Below are 20,052 nucleotides of genomic sequence, written 5' to 3'. Positions count from 1 at the left end.
AGGGTGTTCTCTCAGTTGATCTATTTGTTGTTGCAGCACCAGTACATTTTCTATGCATAATACATTACTTAGGGCCAAGAGAATAATATAAATAATCATAATAATAAAAAAAAATTGTTGTACAAAATTTTCCAGGATCCTCATAAACTTATCCAGCTGCATCACAAGCAGTTTTCACATGCCTTAAAGACAGCTCTACATTTATCAAAGTCTTAATAAAACTGTATATCTTTAACTGACTTACTTCAAAAAGTAAACAAGAATGTTTCCTCTAACAGTATTAAGCAGCATCCACAGAGCAGCTATAGAGTTAAATTGTTTTGAGCAGACATGGTTTCACTAATATTTTGAGCATGTTTACAATCTTTCCTTGATGTCCAGGTTTAAGACTTGCATAGGACTTTTATTTTAGGTTATCCAGCAAGTAATACATATATGCAAATGTCACAGATTGTCATCAGAGAAACAAAGGATAAAGTTAAAACAAATTTCTAGATTTTCTCCCAAATCTATCTTACATTTAAAAGAGTGCACTCACACATGCTTATTCACATGCACACATGCATAGACAAATCATACCGAGATCCCAAAGGCTTGCCTATTGGCTTCTCAAAGTTATCTCTGCAGCTCATGTAGTTTTGCATCAGTCATAACAGTGGTCCTACTAAAATTTTATCCATTATGCAACTGCTCGTGGCTTTGTGAAAAAGCATAACACATACTACAAAGTTAAATCAAAAGGACAACTTAGGGTTGTGCAATAAAATAATTTTTCTTGACTGTTGACAGTTTTTCTTGACATCTGGTCAAAGCTGCTTTCACTAAAAAGTTTTCTTTGTAGCAACACAGACTGTCCAAATTTAGCCTTAATCCTTTCTTAAGTGGATTAGGAGAGATCCTTAAGAGAAACTTGGCTTGAATATCCAGAGGAACTGCAATTTAAAACCAGTTTTAAAAAATTGTTTATGGATTACATCTTTTTCTAATTTTAATTTTCTATTTTAAAGCTACAAAGAGAAGCACCAATACAGGCAATTCCCTTATTCAGTGAAAATGGAAGTGCAGGATGAAGTTACTGACTGTGTTACATCAGTGAGGTTAGTTGCTAGAGAATTAGCCTGTGCAACAGATAGGAAAGAACACCTATTCCTTTAACCGATCCTTTAATTAGGACTTGTGACACGTTTCCCCCACTGCCACCAAGGAACATTAGTGTTCCTGACTGATGCAAATGTAGGCAGTGTTGCAGGATTTTCACTTGTCTCTAGATTAGGTCAACCCAGATAATCCAATTCATCCCCAGATTGGACTTCACAATAATAATACAAAAGGCCCAAAATAATGAGAAATTGTTAGCTTGGTATTTAAGTCAAAGCCCAAATTATTAAACAGTAGTTCATTTCTAGCAAAAAATATTATTGGCTCACTTCTGTGCTTCTCACCTTCCCCATTTTTAGAAAAAAAGATTGCAGGCAAGAAAGTTAGTACCATTATTTAGATATTTAGTTGCCTATTTAAAATAGAGGAGGGGGATGGAATTAGCTACCTCCATAGGAAATTTTCATATGAATCAAAATATTTTATTTGTGAAGTTCCAGCACAGTGGCTAAGATTAACTGAGAGTTTTTTCTTAAGAGCCAATAATTTCTGCAAGGAATCCCTTTACCTATGATTTCTGCTGATAGTCCAATAGCTACACTTACAAATTTATGCCAGAATACTCCTCCCACAAAAGCACAACCTAAATGAAAGTCATCTAGGAAACAAGAGGGCCATTTACTTCACTATTTATTTTTGCCCCCATTCATTTGTGTGTAAGAATTCATGCTTACTGGCATGTTTTGGCACTGGTGTTTGTTTATTTATTTATGTTATTATACCTTAGGAAGAAAGATTAGGATATGCATCATGAAAACAGAGTATTTAACAATATTACGGTACTAAGAATTAAGAGTTATTTAAAAGCAAATAAATGTAGCTTGTACAGAAATGAAAAAATCCTCACACTTTTTTAGCCAACTTCTATTCAGTCTTTAATGTCAGCTCTCAATTTCAATCATAGTTAATACTCCCCTGTGGATACAAAAATGCTGCTAGCAAGGATTTTCTTGCTATTTTCTAAGTCCGTGAGAGACTTTTCTCTCTCACAGAAGAGGTAGCAGAGTTATGTAAACAATGAAACATCTGCAGCCTTTATAAGTCTTGTTTATGGTACAGTAGAAAAATATTTTGACAATGGATGTTTTAGGATTTTAGCCAATCACCCCCAAGGGGTGGGCGATCTTTGTCCAATTAGACTATGACGAAAAAAGTCTATAAAAGAGTTTGTAAAATAATTAAATAAATCAATCTTGCTGCACAATTCCTGCCTGCTGGATCTTCTCTCTTCCTCCTCCCTATGTCTGCAGGACACGGTGATGTACCCTAGGGCCTAGGCCTGCAGTAATACTACCCAATTTCCTCAACCTATATGAGAAAATGTCTTTATTCTGTCCTCAGCATATCTGTCATATTTCCTTGCTCTCACAGGACAGAACAGAATCTGTTCCATGATCTTTTCAGGCACAGAGGTGACACTGAAAAGTTCCCAGGGTTTTCTTTTCTTTCTTTTTTAAATATGAGTAATATTGTTTCCCTTTTAGCCTTTGTCCCACTTCCTTATGTCTCATATAAAAACAAATTCCCTTTCTCTCAAGGGAAAAAACAACCAAAAAATAGCCACACACTTTACATACTCATTGTACTGTATTATTCAAAACACATTAGATATCCAGGTTGTACTTGGAAGTTTTTAGCAGCACCAGATATATATTCAGTGTGCTTAAACTGCAATGAAGAGAACAAAAAAAAAAAAAAAAAGTGCTACTGCCTTTATTTCCCCAAGGCAAAGAGATTAATAGACAGCAGAGCCAGCAGAGACTTTAAGAGACAGAATCTTCTAAGAAAACTCTCTCAGGTGGGTACACAGGAATAGCCTTCAGTTCAAGATTTTTCTTTGCAGAACTAGCATCAAAGAAATTATCACAAGCAAGGTTAAAACTTTTTGGAATATACCGTCCTATACATCATCAGTTATCAAACCCTGTAAGAGAACACTGGACAATTTGTGAAAAAGCTGAGGACCCAGCTTTTCATGTGGGTGTACAGTTGACTTCCCTGAGGATTATCACTTGCTGGTAGTTACTGGAAGAAAACACGGAAATAGTTTTGAGAACAGTGTCTAAATCACATTTCCCATAGTCACCAGCCTGTAGTCATGTTTCCTCTCATACTGTTTCCACAAAAGACACTAAGCTTTTCCAGAGGAGTTTGGTGGTGGCCCTTCTACAGTCTCACCTTCATGCCATACCATGTGGCCATTCGTAAGTGGTCTAGCATAGTACTAAATAAAGGCAAACTATTTAAGCTCTCAGCTCACACAGGTCTTTCAACGTATTTCTTTTAAATCTTCGGCTCATGACCTGACAAGAAAAAAAGGAAAGTGAGGTTTAAATTGTTGCACTAAGGGGGCCTCTTCTGCTACAAGAAATGAGAAGTGAATCAAAGTAGCCAAAACACTTAGGACTCCCAGAACAATGTAAAAACCATCTCCTCACCACAAGCTGCTTAATCTTCTAGGAGGAAAGGAGTAGAGATGCAGAGCAAGCTAAAATCAAGACAGGTGAGGACCATGATAACTTTCATCAGATGAAAAAACTGAAAAGGAAACAAGACACTGCATTGCAGAGGGAGATGTGACCAAGCCAGGCAGCTCACGAATGCACCAAATGAATAAAAGTGTGCTTTGATTAAGTTCATCCTTCAGAATTTATTTTTTATTTTTCTTTTGTCAGAGTCAAAAGTTTGTGTTCTTTTACTTGATGTAAAAAAGAGGTAAGGAACATACGCAGTCAGTTGTGAAATTTGACAATAAGCAGCTAACTAGTTTTGTACATATGGTAAAATCACCTTAAGTTGGTTTATATGTACATTTCCTAGCTGACAGAATTTGCACTTGTAAAAATAGCTATTGCACCTATCTTGTAATGGGATCTGTGTAGTGGGCTCTCCTGCACAGCATCTTATTAAAACTTAATTTCTGTATAAGCAGATCTCTTTTGGCTGAATAGCCTTCATACACATAAGCTGTGCAAGGGAAAAAGCATCTGTAAATAAAGGAGGCTGAAATCTCCTCTGGAAAATTCAGAAGACACTGTAAACTGTCAAAGGCAATTTTCCCTTGTTTACTTCACAAAACAGCACAGGTTGCTGAGGTCAGGACAAGCATGGGAAGAGCAAACAGACAGATCTGCTGCTTCACAATGATATGAATGGTTTCCAATTCAGCCCCACATTGTTTAACATGAACAATTTCTCTGTAAAAATTAAATTCAGTATAGAGACATGGATTTTAGAAATCCTAATGGCTAACAGTATTTCCTAATGGTTCAAAGCATGTTTACTTTAAGGCAAATACAATTAAATCTTTCTGGTTAGTAAGGACTAAACTCTTGTTCACTTAACATTGTATGTAACCCAAATGTTCAATAAGTCACATTCGTGTTGGTGGGGTATATGAAAAATGTGAAAAAAATATACAGAAGTTTTAAAATATCAAAGATACATTTAACTTGTATGCAATTTTTGCCTTTTTTTTTTTTTTTCCCCGGTCATTTTAAAATAAGCAGTTCTGTTTATGTCTTCCAAGGAAAAATGAATGTCACATACAATATTATTAGCTAAAATTGTAAGGGATTATTGAGAGAAAACTGCAAAGCACTAACGAAGGGGAAAGGGGATGAGTCATAACCTTACAGGGGTTGAGAAACAAAATTCATGAGGTGGAATGAATTGGAAACACCTGAAACTGTATCTAGGGGGGAAAAAAAAGCAGGCAGAAGCACAGAGAGGACTGGAACTCATCAAAACAGCACACCTAAATTGAAAAAGTTGCTATTCCTGTCACTGGAGATAGCAGCCTAACACCAGCCTAGTTCATGTATTAATTTACTTTTTATTATATTAAACTCATATCTTATTGTCTTGATATTACCCAGCAAGGAGCTAAATACCATACCAGCTACTCTCCTCTCCCCAGACTACTTTAATCCCCTTGGCATCTACATGTTTCTAAGAGTAGACAAAGAAACTGTTTAGTGTAAGGGAACAAGTGAACTACAAAATATTCCCAATCTGAAGATATCTGCACAGGTCAAATTTTCTAGATATCTATCAGACAAATGAAACAAATGTAGACCAAAAATTCTGTCTGCTTATTGAGAAAGCTGAGCTACAGGAAAGAAGAAGAAAGAAGATTATCTGTTTTTAAATACTTCCATCTTTGTCTAGGTTTATTCATAGAATATTGTCTTTCCAGAAAAGAGAACTTGTGGTTTTCACACGAAAAGCCAAAAAGTGATACACCTCTTAAAAAATATTGCTTCTTTTAAGCAAAAAAAATCAAAAAATAATAAAAATAGATCCTGCCAAATATGTAAATATTAATAAAAGTGTAGATCATATTCAAAATTAAGGTAAATATGTTTTTTCAAAGAACTGGAAAACATACCAGTTCTATATTATTAGCTCCAGTATCCATTAACTAATATTTTCTAGATATATGCCTGCCAAACTTTTTTTTATCCTTCATAAAATTCATATGACACTAAAGCAGATTCAAAAAAAAATCATGATGGATTACAGATCACAGCTGGCAATTACTTACTTAAACATTTTCCATGAGAAAAGTCCTTCAAGCACACTTCGTGAAGTTCAGGATATCCACTATTTAATGGTCTTTTGGCAAGGAGTACCGACTACTAAAAGATGCTTAAGGAAACTGAAAATCTTTAGTAAATCGTAAGGTATCACCTTGGAAATTGGAGCTGTCACTTGATGAAGATTTAAAGATTATTATAATAATGTAAGCACTGATGTTAAAAGAAACAAGGATATTGTAGATTCATTCAAACAGCAGAGAGAAAATAACCAATGTACTGAAATAAGTAATCAGGAGCGAAAAGGTATGCAAATACAGGGCAGCATTTTTTATTTATGTGAGCACAAAAAGCATTACTTTTAGGGTAAACTGCTCAATTCTATGAAGGTATTAACAAAGAGAAGTCAAAATATAAGAGGAGAAATATGTTTTACTGTACACTTTCCCATAGTATTGGAAAACCAGACAAGGAACCAAACAGAGCAATGAACTGAACTGAGAAAAACAAAGTTAAAAAGTCCAGGAAATATATATTGACATTATGACACAACATTTAGATATTATTCCCTGTGCCTTCTTCAATTACATCTTTGTATACTGAAGAGACACTAAAGAAAACAGGCTGCACAGACTAGCCCTACAACAGTGCTAATATCTTTCTAAATTTTTTATATATTCTATATATATATTTCTATATATTCTATCTAAATTTTATATTTTCATCTAATCTCCCACAGCCTGCTCTGGATTTTAATGTGTTGGCATGTGTTGGGGTCTCTTCTAGTACATCTGAAGTCAAACAAAATGGGTGTTCTGAGTGCAGGCTCACTGAGATGCCACTTGCTCCCTAATGTTATGCGTTTTTCCTTAGCAGAGGCATTTTTAAATGACAACTATTACAAAATTTAAAAAAAAAAAAAAAGAAAAGCCAAAGAACAATTAACATGTTCTTTAGGAAGAATAGGCATATATGTTTCTTCAACAGCTGACACACATTTCCTCAAAGGTATTTCTGCTACACAATGTGAATAATTATATGCCACTTTTAAAAAAGCATAATGTTAAACACAAGGTAATGAATTTCTCTTTACATAAAATAGATTAATCTTAATATGGTTCATCTTTATGCAAATATCACAATGAGTATCTGGAGAGTCATGATTTCCTCTGGTGCAAAATCTGTGAAAGTAGTTTGTCTCAAGTCGGACTTTATGAAGATAAACAGCAACTGCTGCTACGCCAGCTAATGGCAAATCTCATAGAGGATTAATTTTCCCTAGTTCTGCTTTGCTATCTATGTGTGTACATGTGTGCATCAAAAAAATTCCTTTTATCCATCAAAAATATTCTCCCTTTCTACCATTTAAATCACTACAGAGAAGGGAATGAAAAAAGTATCAGCAGAGAACAGTGACTGCAGGCATATCGATACTTAGCTATCCCAAACAGTTAGTTTGAAGCTAGTTTGGTCCTTCTTGCTACATTAAAATCAGAAAGGTAGTCTCACAGGGTAATAGGAACGCAAAGAAATGTGATTTTTGTGGGAGAACTGCAGAGGAGTAAAGATAATTACATGCTTAGATTTATCACAGGGAATTGTGAGGACTTCTGGCCTCCCTTTCCTGTGGCAAGTTGCACCAAAGCCTTCCCACTATCTACTGCTTAACTCCTGCAAAGCCAGGGAGATGCCTCACATGCATCTAGCAGCAGTAACCTGCCACCTTTCCAGCTGTGCCTCCATTGGACACCCAGCATTGCCACACACTCACTATGTGAGCATCTCCAAGAGGGTGAGGAGGATGCTGCTCTTCACCATGCTCACCAGAGCTGCCTCTTTCCCAGTGACAGAATCTTTCCTTCAGGAAACATGTGCTATTTCTTGCTGCGTATTTTCTTAAGGCAGTTTTTTTACCCTTTCAGTTAGGAGCAATGTATCACTGTAAGTTTCATACACATTATCTCCACAGACCAAACCAACAGTGTAAGGTAAGTAGTTTGTGGTAAAATATCCTATTGAAAAACAATTTTCTGTGCTAGAAGCAAGTAAATTTCTTGACAAAAAAAAATCAGCTGAAATTCAGGATGCTGTGCATGGTGTACACAGAGAGAATACACCTGAAACAGTAATTATTGAGCTCCCTTTTGAAAATTGCAATATTTTTACAGTAATTCTGGTAAGAAGAAGTATTTTTTCATTTGTTTTTTCTCATTTTACGAAATGGGAGCATAAATCATCTTATTAGGAAAATGTCTTATATAGCAACACATTCCCTCAAAGTTAATTCTCATTTTCTATCTCCCACTACAAGTGCTGTATGAGGTACGAAGACAACACTGAGTTTTCAAATTAGATTTTCAACGACTAAGAATCAGTATGAAAATTAGAATATCTATTTTCTTAACCAATTCACATTCTCTAGCTGGGAGTTTGAAAGCCAACCAATATATTAAATTGGATTTTTTTTTTTTTTTATGGATGAATAAAATTGGGTTTTAGCAGTATAAAAAAAAGACAAACCTTAATTGGTTTAAGCTGGACCATTTTCTTTGGAGAAGCATAAAGCTGGAACATAATTTCTTTAAAGAGGAAATATTAGATGTGCTGTGTTGTATTGTATTGTGCTGTCACTTAAACTATTTAACCATTACTGCATTTTAAGCTCACAGTATTACAAACTAAAAAATATTTCAAGATTTATAATAGACTAACATACAGTTCATATTATTTTTCCTGTGTTATAAATCAAAAAAATTAAAATAGCCCACTATAAACTGTAATTCATGAATATTGACCATGCTTTTTTAAATTCAGTAGAAAAGATACTGACACAAAGAGTAGCCTCTTAGAAAGATCCAAGGGATCACTGAAGAAAATGACAGTAAATGCCAGAGTGATGAATATCATGAAGTCAAACTATTAAAGACAAGGTGATAATTGGCAAACAGCAGAAAATAACACCCTAAACAATATACTGGTGCCTAGGTATTTCTTACTGATTTAATGACTTGGTCTAAATGGTCCTGGCACTGTAGGATTCACAGTTTGTTTATGGCATCCTCATGCCATGAAAAGTGAAAGATAATGTTTTTGCTACTTCCTGGAAGAAATTGCTACCTGCAGGGCAAATTGGCTATAAAGTGATCTCGTATTAAAATATAGGGGTCTCTCTTGCCTTAGCTGAGTCACCTTAAGTATGTCAGTTATCAGGTGCATAAAAGACAGTTTATTAGACTCACTTTTGTCCTTCACAGGCTTGCCATCAATACAAATCTGAAATTGAAATTCATAATGCTACATTTTTTTTAATAAACATTCATTTTATAAAGACCAATAGTTTGCCTGTTCCTACAAGCATTCTACAAATAAAGACTCCTCTGTTTCCATACAAGATACAGTCTTTGTGTGACTATTTCCCACAATGCTCAATATATATAGTAAAAATGAAATTTGACAGATTATTCAGAGTTTTTATTTTGTTGACAATACAAGAGCCTTCTGAAGACTGGACTTCTAATTTAAACTCTCAGCTTTCAAACTTAGCATCAGGTAAGACAAATATTCTCTTACTGCTAAAATGAAACAAGAATGTAGTTTTTACCACATAATCTCACATTACTTCTTTTCAATACATTTCAGATTCAAGGAATAGTGAAGACCAGAGCAGAAATGACTGTGCAATGTATTGGGCCCACTTCACCTCAGAATAAAACAGCCATTTCAGTGGTTTGGATTTATACATTGGTATAATTGGGAGCAATGATATCATGTATCTAAACCATAGAATCAAAGAACAATTTAAGTTGAACAGGACCTTTGGTCATCAGCTGATAATACTTCTGTTCAGAGCAGAGCCAAGTTAAATCAGGTTGTTCAGAACCATGTCAAATCAAGTTTTGACTATTAGGGTTGGATAGTCAAGCCTCTCTGGGATACATATTTCAGTGTTTGATCATCATTATAGCATTAAAAAAAAATCTGTATATCTAATCTGAATTTGTTACCCAGAAGTTATTCAGACTTGCTACCTGGTGAAGCCCCAGCACCCATTTTCTAGTCAGTTAGTGCTCTGTGTATTGATGCATAGAGCTGGTCTGTACTAGCAGTAAGAATTTTGCTTTCTCTCAGCTTTTTCTTAACAAAGTTTGGCCCATTGTCTACTTACATGAACTAATGATCAGCTTTCTGAATTATTTTCCCACTTGTCCACTAAGACTTGTCCACTAGTCAAGCCTCTCTGGGATACATATTTCAGTGTTTGATCATCATTATAGCATTAAAAAAAAATCTGTATATCTAATCTGAATTTGTTACCCAGAAGTTATTCAGACTTGCTACCTGGTGAAGCCCCAGCACCCATTTTCTAGTCAGTTAGTGCTCTGTGTATTGATGCATAGAGCTGGTCTGTACTAGCAGTAAGAATTTTGCTTTCTCTCAGCTTTTTCTTAACAAAGTTTGGCCCATTGTCTACTTACATGAACTAATAATCAGCTTTCTGAATTATTTTCCCACTTGTCCACTAAGACAAAGAAGATTTCTCTTTTCTCAGGAACAGATGGCGAGTACTTACTAACTGCTCATTATAATCTGAAAGTAAACATTGGCTGGGGATCAAACAAGTTCTCAGTATAACCTCTGAGGCATATGGCTGATTGAACCATTATAAAGACAATTAAATACTTAGAATGTTAAATTAGTAAAACATACCTAGTGTAAGAGTGTACTGAGCATGAACAAACACAGCCTGCTTTTCCACCTACAGAGATAACTGTAGCCTACACAAAGCTTAAGAAATCCGTGCAAATATCCTCCAAGTACTTTTCCCAATACCAGGGCTCAGGGAAACTCTCAAACAAAAAATATTGAAAGTTATTACTCTTGTATATAGCTGCAGGTTTTTTTAAAGCTATGTATGAAGTCTTTGACAGAGAAAACAAACACCTTTTTCTGATGTTGCATAAACGCTATTAAGACAGTGATTGGAAACTTGTAGAAAAACTTCTTGTGATTCATTGCTATAAAATACATAAGTTACCTTAGATGAGACTTCTGTGCTCAAAGAGTTGTCCTATCATCTGATATAAATTTCTGTGTAACCAGAAGCAAAATTGTTTATAGAATTTGTGTATGTTTGTTCAGAGTTCTGTCAGGTATATAGATTATACAAATTGTGGGCACATAAATAAAGATTCAACCATTTTTCATGCAGGGGGTATAGCATATAACAATAGAAGGCCTGAAGAAGACATTTTCCAACAAGATTACTCAAATTTTGTTGTCCTCTTTCTCTTTGAAATGTGAATGGTGAGTTGAAGTTTCATTCCATGTATTGATGGAGTTCTTGATTCTAACAGAAACTTCATATAAATGTTTAAGATGAAATTGATCCTGCTTTATGGTTTTGGCATGATAATAACAGATGTTACTAATTATTTTTTTCAATGTGAATCTGATTAAATACTTTAGCAAAACATCTAATAAAATAAACATGCATTATTCTTATACTAAAACTTCAGTGTTTATTCTGTTCTCATTATTATCCTGTATGGCTGTATTATTTATTTGCCCTGTTAGAAAATACTCAAGTATTCATGACAATTCTGCTTAATTTTACTCCCCTTATTTTGAGTACAACAATATATTAAAATTAAAGTGTTATTACATTAATTGCTTCATATTTCTTTTAGGAAATTGGATAATAACTATGATGAATATTTGCATTAAAACATGTTGCAAGACATACTTTTATATTCATATTTCAAAAGTTTCTTAGTTTTTCCTTATATTTATTATGAGACTGATAAAAATTAAAAGCATGATAAAGAACAACATTAAACTTTTACTGAGACATCTGAATTACTTGGTTAGCAGAATGCAGTGAAAAATGTAAAATCAGAAGAACCAAATACTAGATAATACAGTTGGAATCATAAGTATACATATATTTTTAAGATTATAAAGGTTCTCCTTCAAAAATAAAATTTACCTCAGAGATTTCAACAGCCTTCACTCAAAAAAACCCAAGACACTCATCCCCTATTTGCTGTTCAGCCAGAGACAAACATGAAGCAGCAGAGAATTCAGCTTAATTGGGAGATAACTTCAAAGTGTAAAGACATTTCCAAAACAGAAACACTGCAGTCTCATTTAAGAAAGCTAATTATAGTATGAAGTCATAGTTAATGTTCTATTCCATCCTTAGCACTGTTTTCACTACCCTTTAGCTTTGAAAAAGTCCCTGTTGGGCTGAAATTTCTCATACATAGTCTCAGCCCAAAGGGTTATTTTAAAGTTTAAATTAAAATGTTAAGAAAATGTAGTTATTTAATGAATTTTTGCACTAAGAAAAATGTTCTAATTTCCAGTCTTCTAAAACTGTTGCTGCAACTCAGAATAATTTATTTTACTTCCTACACTGACATGAAGCCGACTTCTGAACAAAGCTTTTTAGCATGGACTCTGACTTCAGCTTAGTTTGTACATGATATGCCAAGAACTCTGAATATATTGTATAATACATTGTATAATAAATGTTATCCTGGGATAGAAAAGCTGTCAATGTCACTTCTAGTTACTGCTCTCTGAATTACTTGCTTCAAAGTCAAACCAAGTGGCACTTCTGGTGTGAGGGAAGATCAATTAACAGTCCCAGGCTAAAGAGAGGAGACATTTCTGTGTGTCCCTATTATCTGGCAGTGGCTCAAACCAGATGCTCTACAAAGACTTTATAAAGGAGATGGTCACTAGCAAAATGCATGCTAAATGAAACACAGCTGAGCTGGGAACTAATGACATACCTAATGGAGGACTGATAACTGGAGAGAAAATTGATGCTTTACACTGTTATGATCCGGTTTAAACCCAGAAAGGCAAAGCAAGCTAAGTCTCTGTTCATAAACCAGAAAGAACTTAGAAGGTTCAAAATATTCCCAGAAATGAGATTAAAACCAAACAACATTAAATGTTGATGCCAAAAAATGGATGTATTTTATTTAATAGTAGAGAGGCAAAGAGAAGGAAAGAGAAAAAGAAAGAGAAAAAGAAAGAGAAGGAAAGAGAAGGAAAGAGAAGGAAAGAGAAGGAAAGAGAAGGAAAGAGAAGGAAAGAGAAGGAAAGAGAAGGAAAGAGAAGGAAAGAGAAGGAAAGAGAAGGAAAGAGAAGGAAAGAGAAGGAAAGAGAAGGAAGGAAGGAAGGAAGGAAGGAAGGAAGGAAGGAAGGAAGGAAGGAAGGAAGGAAGGAAGGAAGGAAGGAAGGAAGGAAGGAAGGAAGGAAGGAAGGAAGGAAGGAAGGAAGGAAGGAAGGAAGGAAGGAAGGAAGGAAGGAAGGAAGGAAGGAAGGAAGGAAGGAAGGAAGGAAGGAAAGTGCATGGGGGGTGGGGGACAGGGAGAGGTGACAGGGGTTAGGTGGAAGCACATCACCCATCCAAGGGTCCCAACGATGTCTCGTTGCTCCCCTCCATCTGCTCTGCTGGTGCTGAGGGTCCCCTGTCGCCGCCGTGGCCACGCTGCCACACACTGCTACATGCCAAAGAGTGCAGAATTCCGTGGATTAATATACACTGTGGGCCAGGTGGGAACACCCACGTGCCTCCTCTTGCGGGGCCTGGCTTGACACTGTCCAGCTTGACACTGTCCCTTGCAACACTGAGGGTCTGTTGCATCATCTCTGGTGCAGGGTCTGGGAACCCCTTTGGAGGGCCCCTTTGATGGGCCATGTCACCCCTTCTGCTGTGGATAAGCTTCCCCCCCACCTCTCCCCAGTGAGGACCCCTCAGCTGGGCTGCTCTGCACACTGGAGGATGGGCAGTCACTGCATCTCTGACCAGAGGCTTTTCCCAGATACCCAAAGCCTCTCCTCCCTCCATCCCTTGGTGCGAGGGTCTGTGTGAGCCTGGCAGCTCTTAGCCCTGGGGCTGTGGTCTCCACCTTGGAGGTGTTAAGCCTGTGCTCCATGAATGTCCCGAGCCCTGAGTTGTTGCTTCATCTTATCTTCATCATCGAGCAGTGTAAGGCCTCAGTCAGGGCTCCATTCAGGGTGTGGTAGTCCTCTCTGCAGCTTTTGTAATACAGTTTTTAAAGTCCTTTAAGAAAATGTTTAAGTCATAAACTATAATATTTAAGTCTCTGATATACACCTACCAGCCTTACCATGTTTTAGCACAGATCAAAATCCCACTTCAAGATTAAGTATTTTATAAGACTTCCTAGTGTTGTCTGTCATCTGCTTCTTTTTCAGGACTGTTCGGCAGATTAATAAATATAAAGATTCACCTAGTGGTTGATCCAGACCATCATTCTTCAAGCAACTAACTACTAGTTTAAAATAGCTCAAGAAATCTTTCATAAACCCATCCAAAGAGATAAAAAAATCCATCACATCTTGTACAAATTACTCCAACAGTTCATCATTTTTCCTAGAGAAAAAGGCACATTAGCCTGAATTTGCATGTGTTCCATTAAAAGCCATTAGATAGTGTCAGGTCTCATCCCATATATAGAAGTCTAGTATCAGGAATCTGATTCCTACAAAAGTACTTTCAGATGATTATCAGAAATTTTGAAATATATCTCTTAAATGAAATAGATGGAACTTCCTTGATCAGGCAAACAGAGACCTAGAAACATACCGTGTTTGACACCTAGGTCAAAATGAGACCATTTTTCTTTTTAGTCAGGAGGCTTGAAAATTAAATGGAAAAGAAAATACTTTTTAAAACAAACAAGCAAGATCTTCATTTTACTAAGTCAGATTTTAATTGATTTACTTGTTTTTAAGATTTGTCTTTAACTATAAATAATAGCCAATGAAGATGATTGTATTTAAAAATCTGTTCAAAAGTAGTTACTCCAGAGAAGGAGAAGTTATTGTTTCTAGGTATAGCAATGATGTGAGAGGAGCTTACAACCAAAGATACAATATGAAGGGGCAGGGAGAAAAGGAAGCATAAAGTATGGAATACTGTAAAGCACAAACCTTGGTGGAGGCGGAAATCTAAACAAGATTTTAAATGCAATCCGTAGAAATAAGCATAATTATTTTGATATTTTCTTTGAAATACAGAATTACTAACTATGCAGAGGATTAGTTGAAGTGTTGTATGAGAAGTACTGAAATCTGAATTAAAGCAAGAACTGAGATACATAGGCAGTAACTTGTAGCTCTCATATGAACAGGTTAAATGTTTATTGTAGTCAAAGGGTTATTAAATTCATGACATTCACTTAGCATGATGCATCATTTTTAAAATCTCTCATTTTATGGAGCAATGTAAAAGGATTCTGCCATGACTAAATTAAAAGTCAGTGTATTTGTACATGTTTTTTTAAAAATACAGCAGACATAGTTGGCTCAATTGCCTGATATTCTCATAAGATTCATTTCACCACTGAACAGCTATCGGAGACATCCCCACCTGCATCTACTTAATTCACTAGAGATGTAACTTCATTGTTTGCTAAAAGTCATCAGATCTTTTGGTATTCTTTCTCACAAGAACCTTCAGAAGTGAGTGATAGAGATTGTCGCTGAAGAGGGCAGGACACTTCTAGCCTTTGGCAACAAACCTGGAAGATGAGATTGTCAAATAAAATAAATACAGGAACAAAGGTTGAAAAAAAAAAAAAAGGAAAAAGTAATAGCTCCCATGCCTTGGGAAATCACCTTCATTCACCAGATGAATCAAAAGGTTTTTGTGACCCACTGAAGTTACAGACAAACTCCTGAAAAACCAGTACTGTCACCCTTTTCCTACAATGTCTGTTCCTTCCTAGATGTATAGAGTAGAACAGTCATCAAGAACATGACTATCATGCTTTTATTCATATGGATCAAATGGAAATTCACATGTCACTAAACAAAAGGTGGGCAAGTATGTTTATAAACTGCACCTTTTGTTAGTGAGGATCAGAACCTAGAAATTTACAGAGTGCAAGAAAGCATTTTGCTTTTAATATGAAAGAACTGTAATGGGCTTTCTTCATTCTAAGAAATATGCCGACTTAGTTATCTGTAAGGTCTTCCAGAGCAGGAAGATGAAGTGAAATGGGAAATCAAAGCATATGCATCCAATGAAGAATACTAGATCTCTGAAGTACGAGAATCAGCAGTCTACTGAAGAACACCATCAGAATATAACCATGACATGGATACAGACTGTATAGCTTTTGAGAAAGCATGGAATAGTTTAACAAGAGCTATCTTTTGCATGGCTATGACATAATACAGCATCTTCAGTTTACATTATTAGTATGGCACTTTCATAAGTTAATTAGATTTACAGAGTGAAAGTCCTGACCCATTTCCTTTCAGCATACAATTATAGCTTTTATTGTTTAAACAAGCTATGAAAATACAAAGGAAGCATTATAATTGCATTGCATTATAATCACATTAAAATTAGCTTAGTCACAATTCACTATGTGATTTAATCACTGTAAGAGAATGATTAAAAAGGGTGGTTGCAAATCTGAAGGAAATGGAAAGAAAATAGAAATAAACCATAAAAAATAGGACTAGGATATAATCACCATATGAATATGTCACTCATTTAAGATATCTAGGAGGGTTCATGGTTGCTACAGTAGATGCCATGGAAGAAAACCTCCGTGGGTCAATATGTAGGAATGCCTGATACTTTTCTCTAGGAATAGTTTGCAGCTCTAAATAATCCTAAAGAAAAAGCCTGCAGTTACACAAGGTCATTAAAAGTGTGCTGTTTTAGGCAAGTACAATGCCCAAATACCTACTGAAAACACAAACTCTGTAAGTATTTAGATGAATTTTTGATCTGTTAAGGATGAGTGTAATGGAAGAGGAGTCATGAGAGATGTATGTCAGGAAACTCACATAATTCTGGTATCTGCAGCGACTACTACGTGCTTAAAGTCTCTTGCAAATTCCATCTCATGCTGTCATGGTTTATGGACAGTCAATCAAGAGGAAAAAAACTAAGGTTCAATAACCAAAAATATCTAAAATTTTTCATGTGCATTACAAACCAATGCAAAATACACCTTCAACAGGAAAGGGGGATTGGCCAGAAATCTCTGGTAACTAGAGACAAGGAATAAAGAGGGAAAGCATTTTATATTCAACAAGGCAGAACAAGGCAGAGCTCTAAAAAAAACCCCTACAGGTTGTTGTTTGCTCATTTTTAAGACTCAAAGATGTTAAGTATTCCTCATTAGTACTAAAATAAAAACAATTATCTCATGCAAATCTTAGGTGTTCTAACAGGTCTCTCATTTTTTCAACTCCATGAATGGAACTGTTATTTGTGCCATGTTCAGCACAGTCATGACATAGATCCACTCAGAAAAGTAGACTGAGACTAAGTTATTACTTCTTTTCCAAACCTGAGTTCTTCTGTTTGCTTCAATACAAATTGTGTGTTCATCAATTTTCTGCTAAATGCAACTTGCAGATGCTGATGCAGAAGTGATCAGCACACCAGCATTTCTGGCCTTGCAAGTACAGTGCAGAAATTTTTGACTTTCATTCACATAAGTACTTATGAGCTATTTCTAATATATGGAGACCCCAGATGTCAAAGATCAAAAGCTCATTAAAATATATCAAATTACAGCTGTGGAATGAGCTATTAGAATGTTATTTGTACATGCTCAGTACTGGAAAATGAAGAACACTAATGTATCATCATTCTAATTCTCATTTAGTCCACTCAGCATTAATAAAGGCAAAGAATTCCACATTAATCAAATATCCTTAAAAATCTACCAGGTCTGCCTCAAGGGAAAAAATGCACTCAGGGTCACCTACTGTGAATCTAACTGGGGCAGGGGGAAGGGGGATTGTAATGAAATTTTATTTAAGTTTGCTACCATGAAATAAAAAGCGCTGAAAACATCAACACTGATGTCCAGAACTTCTCTCACAGAAAAAGATGTTTTCAAAATATGTTCATGCAGCCATGGCTCACCCAATCACCTCTTAATTTTCTCCTAATGAGTGCAAATCTTTCATTTCTTCTTTACAATGTGAATTATTTTTACAGAATCAAAATCTTGCTGGTTTACAGTTTCAGTTGGTGAAAGGTCATTTTGCCGTAATGGTCATGACAGCATCTCTAACATCCATTTTAAAATTAAATGGGATGCAATTTTTTTCAATCTAACCAAAAAAACATTGTTTCTATTTCAAAGTGCACATTTAGAAGGAATATATCTGCAAATCCCTTCAGATCCATTGACCCCCAAAATGAACACACACATTGAATTTTAAAGGCAAATAATCTTTTCTTTTACATCTTAAAAAAAAAAAAAAAATCACAGAAAAGCTAAGTTAGCTTAACATCTCTACCAAAATACAGTTAGGTTTAGGCTGATAAAATGAAATAGGTAGGTAGGACCAAGCTTATTGGCGGCTATTGGATGTTCATATGAAATGCAATTTGTTTCCTGCTGAGTTCTTTCAGTCTCACACATCATCATGTCTAATAAAGGTGTTGCAGGGCATATTAGTCTCTCAGATAAGCTTGAAAGTTTGTAATAGCCCTATCTAGGACATTAAGACTTTAAAATAAATGGGCAACCTTGAGTAGCAGATGAAGCAAGAGATAGGAAAGTTATTAAGATATAGCTGAATAATCCCATATTGTGTGGTGTCATTAGACAGGTTTGCTCATTTGCAGTGTGAGGTCAGCAAGTAAAAAGCAGCCACCTTCAAGCCAAGCTTTGAACAAAAGAACCTTGGTTTCTTCCTGTGGTTCCTTCATATCAGAGGCCTCCTTTTTGCTCAGTCATCCAAGATTCAGACACCAGCGCCTCCTGCCTTCCACCTGCATGTTTTGGGCTTTGCCTTTCCTCCTAGGTTCTGTCTTTCCATCTTGTCATATCACCAAGACCTGCTCTCATGTTATCTCCAGTCTGTGGTTTATCCAACAAATTATCATGGATATGTTTTTATTCACTTTCAACAATTTAATCTTATAAATAATATTTACTCCCCTTGGTAAAATACCAGTGTAGTAAGTTCCTTTTTTCACAAAGTCTCTTGAAATCTCTCTGCTTACAGGAGGCAGAGAAAATGGAAATGACAAGAGTGTGAGTAAGTGCCAGTGACTGTTATAGTTAGCCATAGTTCTATCTTCCCCAGTAAATTCACTATCGTCTCCATAAGGCAACTAGCAGCACAGTTCCCAGTGCTTCAGGAATATGGCAGGCCAGCACTGGTTTCCAGCATAAATCAGCTATCCAACTGGAGAAATTAACTGCATGTTATTCAATTCAGTGCACCACCATCTAAGTGAGCACTAATTAATATTTTTTTATCTGTTAGCATGGCTTGAGCACAACGCATGCATTTTCATCTCCTCTTAACTACCTTTCCTTTCAGGGAATAGTCCATGCTGCTGATACTTTGAGTTAGAAAGGTTTTATCAATAGTATCATAGGTCAGTATTTCACCTGCTCAGTGAATGGCATTGCGATTGTTACAAAATTAATATCTGCTGCTTAAGTCACATAATCTATGATGGCCATTTTCCTCCACTGAGTAATCAAGGCTATTTCACTACGATACTGCAACTAAATTTCCAATTTTAAAAAATGCTTTAAATTATGCTGTGTCCACACAAAATGCACTCTGGCTCATTCAAAACCTCAAACCAATATTTAAGTTCTTACTCAGGTCAAGTCCTAGGAACAAAGCCCTGACACTTCAGATGGTGGACGTAAAAACCATCAAGTGCTGTTCATGCTTTACTCATGGAAAAATAACTCCAGAAGATAGCTGCTGGCATTGTTTCTCACAGATACACATTAAGCTGCTTGCAAACATCAGCCCCTCTGATCTCAGAGTCCCACCCTCCCCAGCCTTCTGCTGCATGGACCAGTACAAGGACTGATTTATAATTCTTATATGTAGTATTATCCAGATCATTCTTCTGAGTTGCTTCTCCAGATACAGGCAGTTGAATCAAATCACAGAACTGAAAATAACACAACTTCTAAACAGTTTCAGAGTATTTTTAAAGGGGCTTGTTATATTTAAATATTTAGATAACTGAAATGTCTTTAAATACTGTGAGCAATTTTTTCAGCAATTTCTGGTGGAGAAAACAGAAGGAAAGAAAATATATGATTAATATTAGTGTAATACTTTCTACTGGGACATGCAAAAACCAAGAAGTGATAAAATTATAAATAAGTCATAAAACTTGCGCATAGAATCCAAAATCCTGTTCCAGAATCTAAAGATGGAAAGGTCTTTAAAAGCTTTAAACCCAGAGGTGTCTAAAAGCACTGCTTGCCAACACCTAGCTATTTTTCATTTGCACTAACTACAGAAAATGTTGAGTGTTTTGGCATGCATTAGAAGGATAAAGAACTGTAAACTT

The sequence above is a fragment of the Aphelocoma coerulescens genome, chromosome 4, assembly GCF_041296385.1.
Source record: "Aphelocoma coerulescens isolate FSJ_1873_10779 chromosome 4, UR_Acoe_1.0, whole genome shotgun sequence".
NCBI classification, from domain to species: Eukaryota; Metazoa; Chordata; class Aves; order Passeriformes; family Corvidae; genus Aphelocoma; species Aphelocoma coerulescens.
This window is presented reverse-complemented; position numbering follows the sequence as displayed.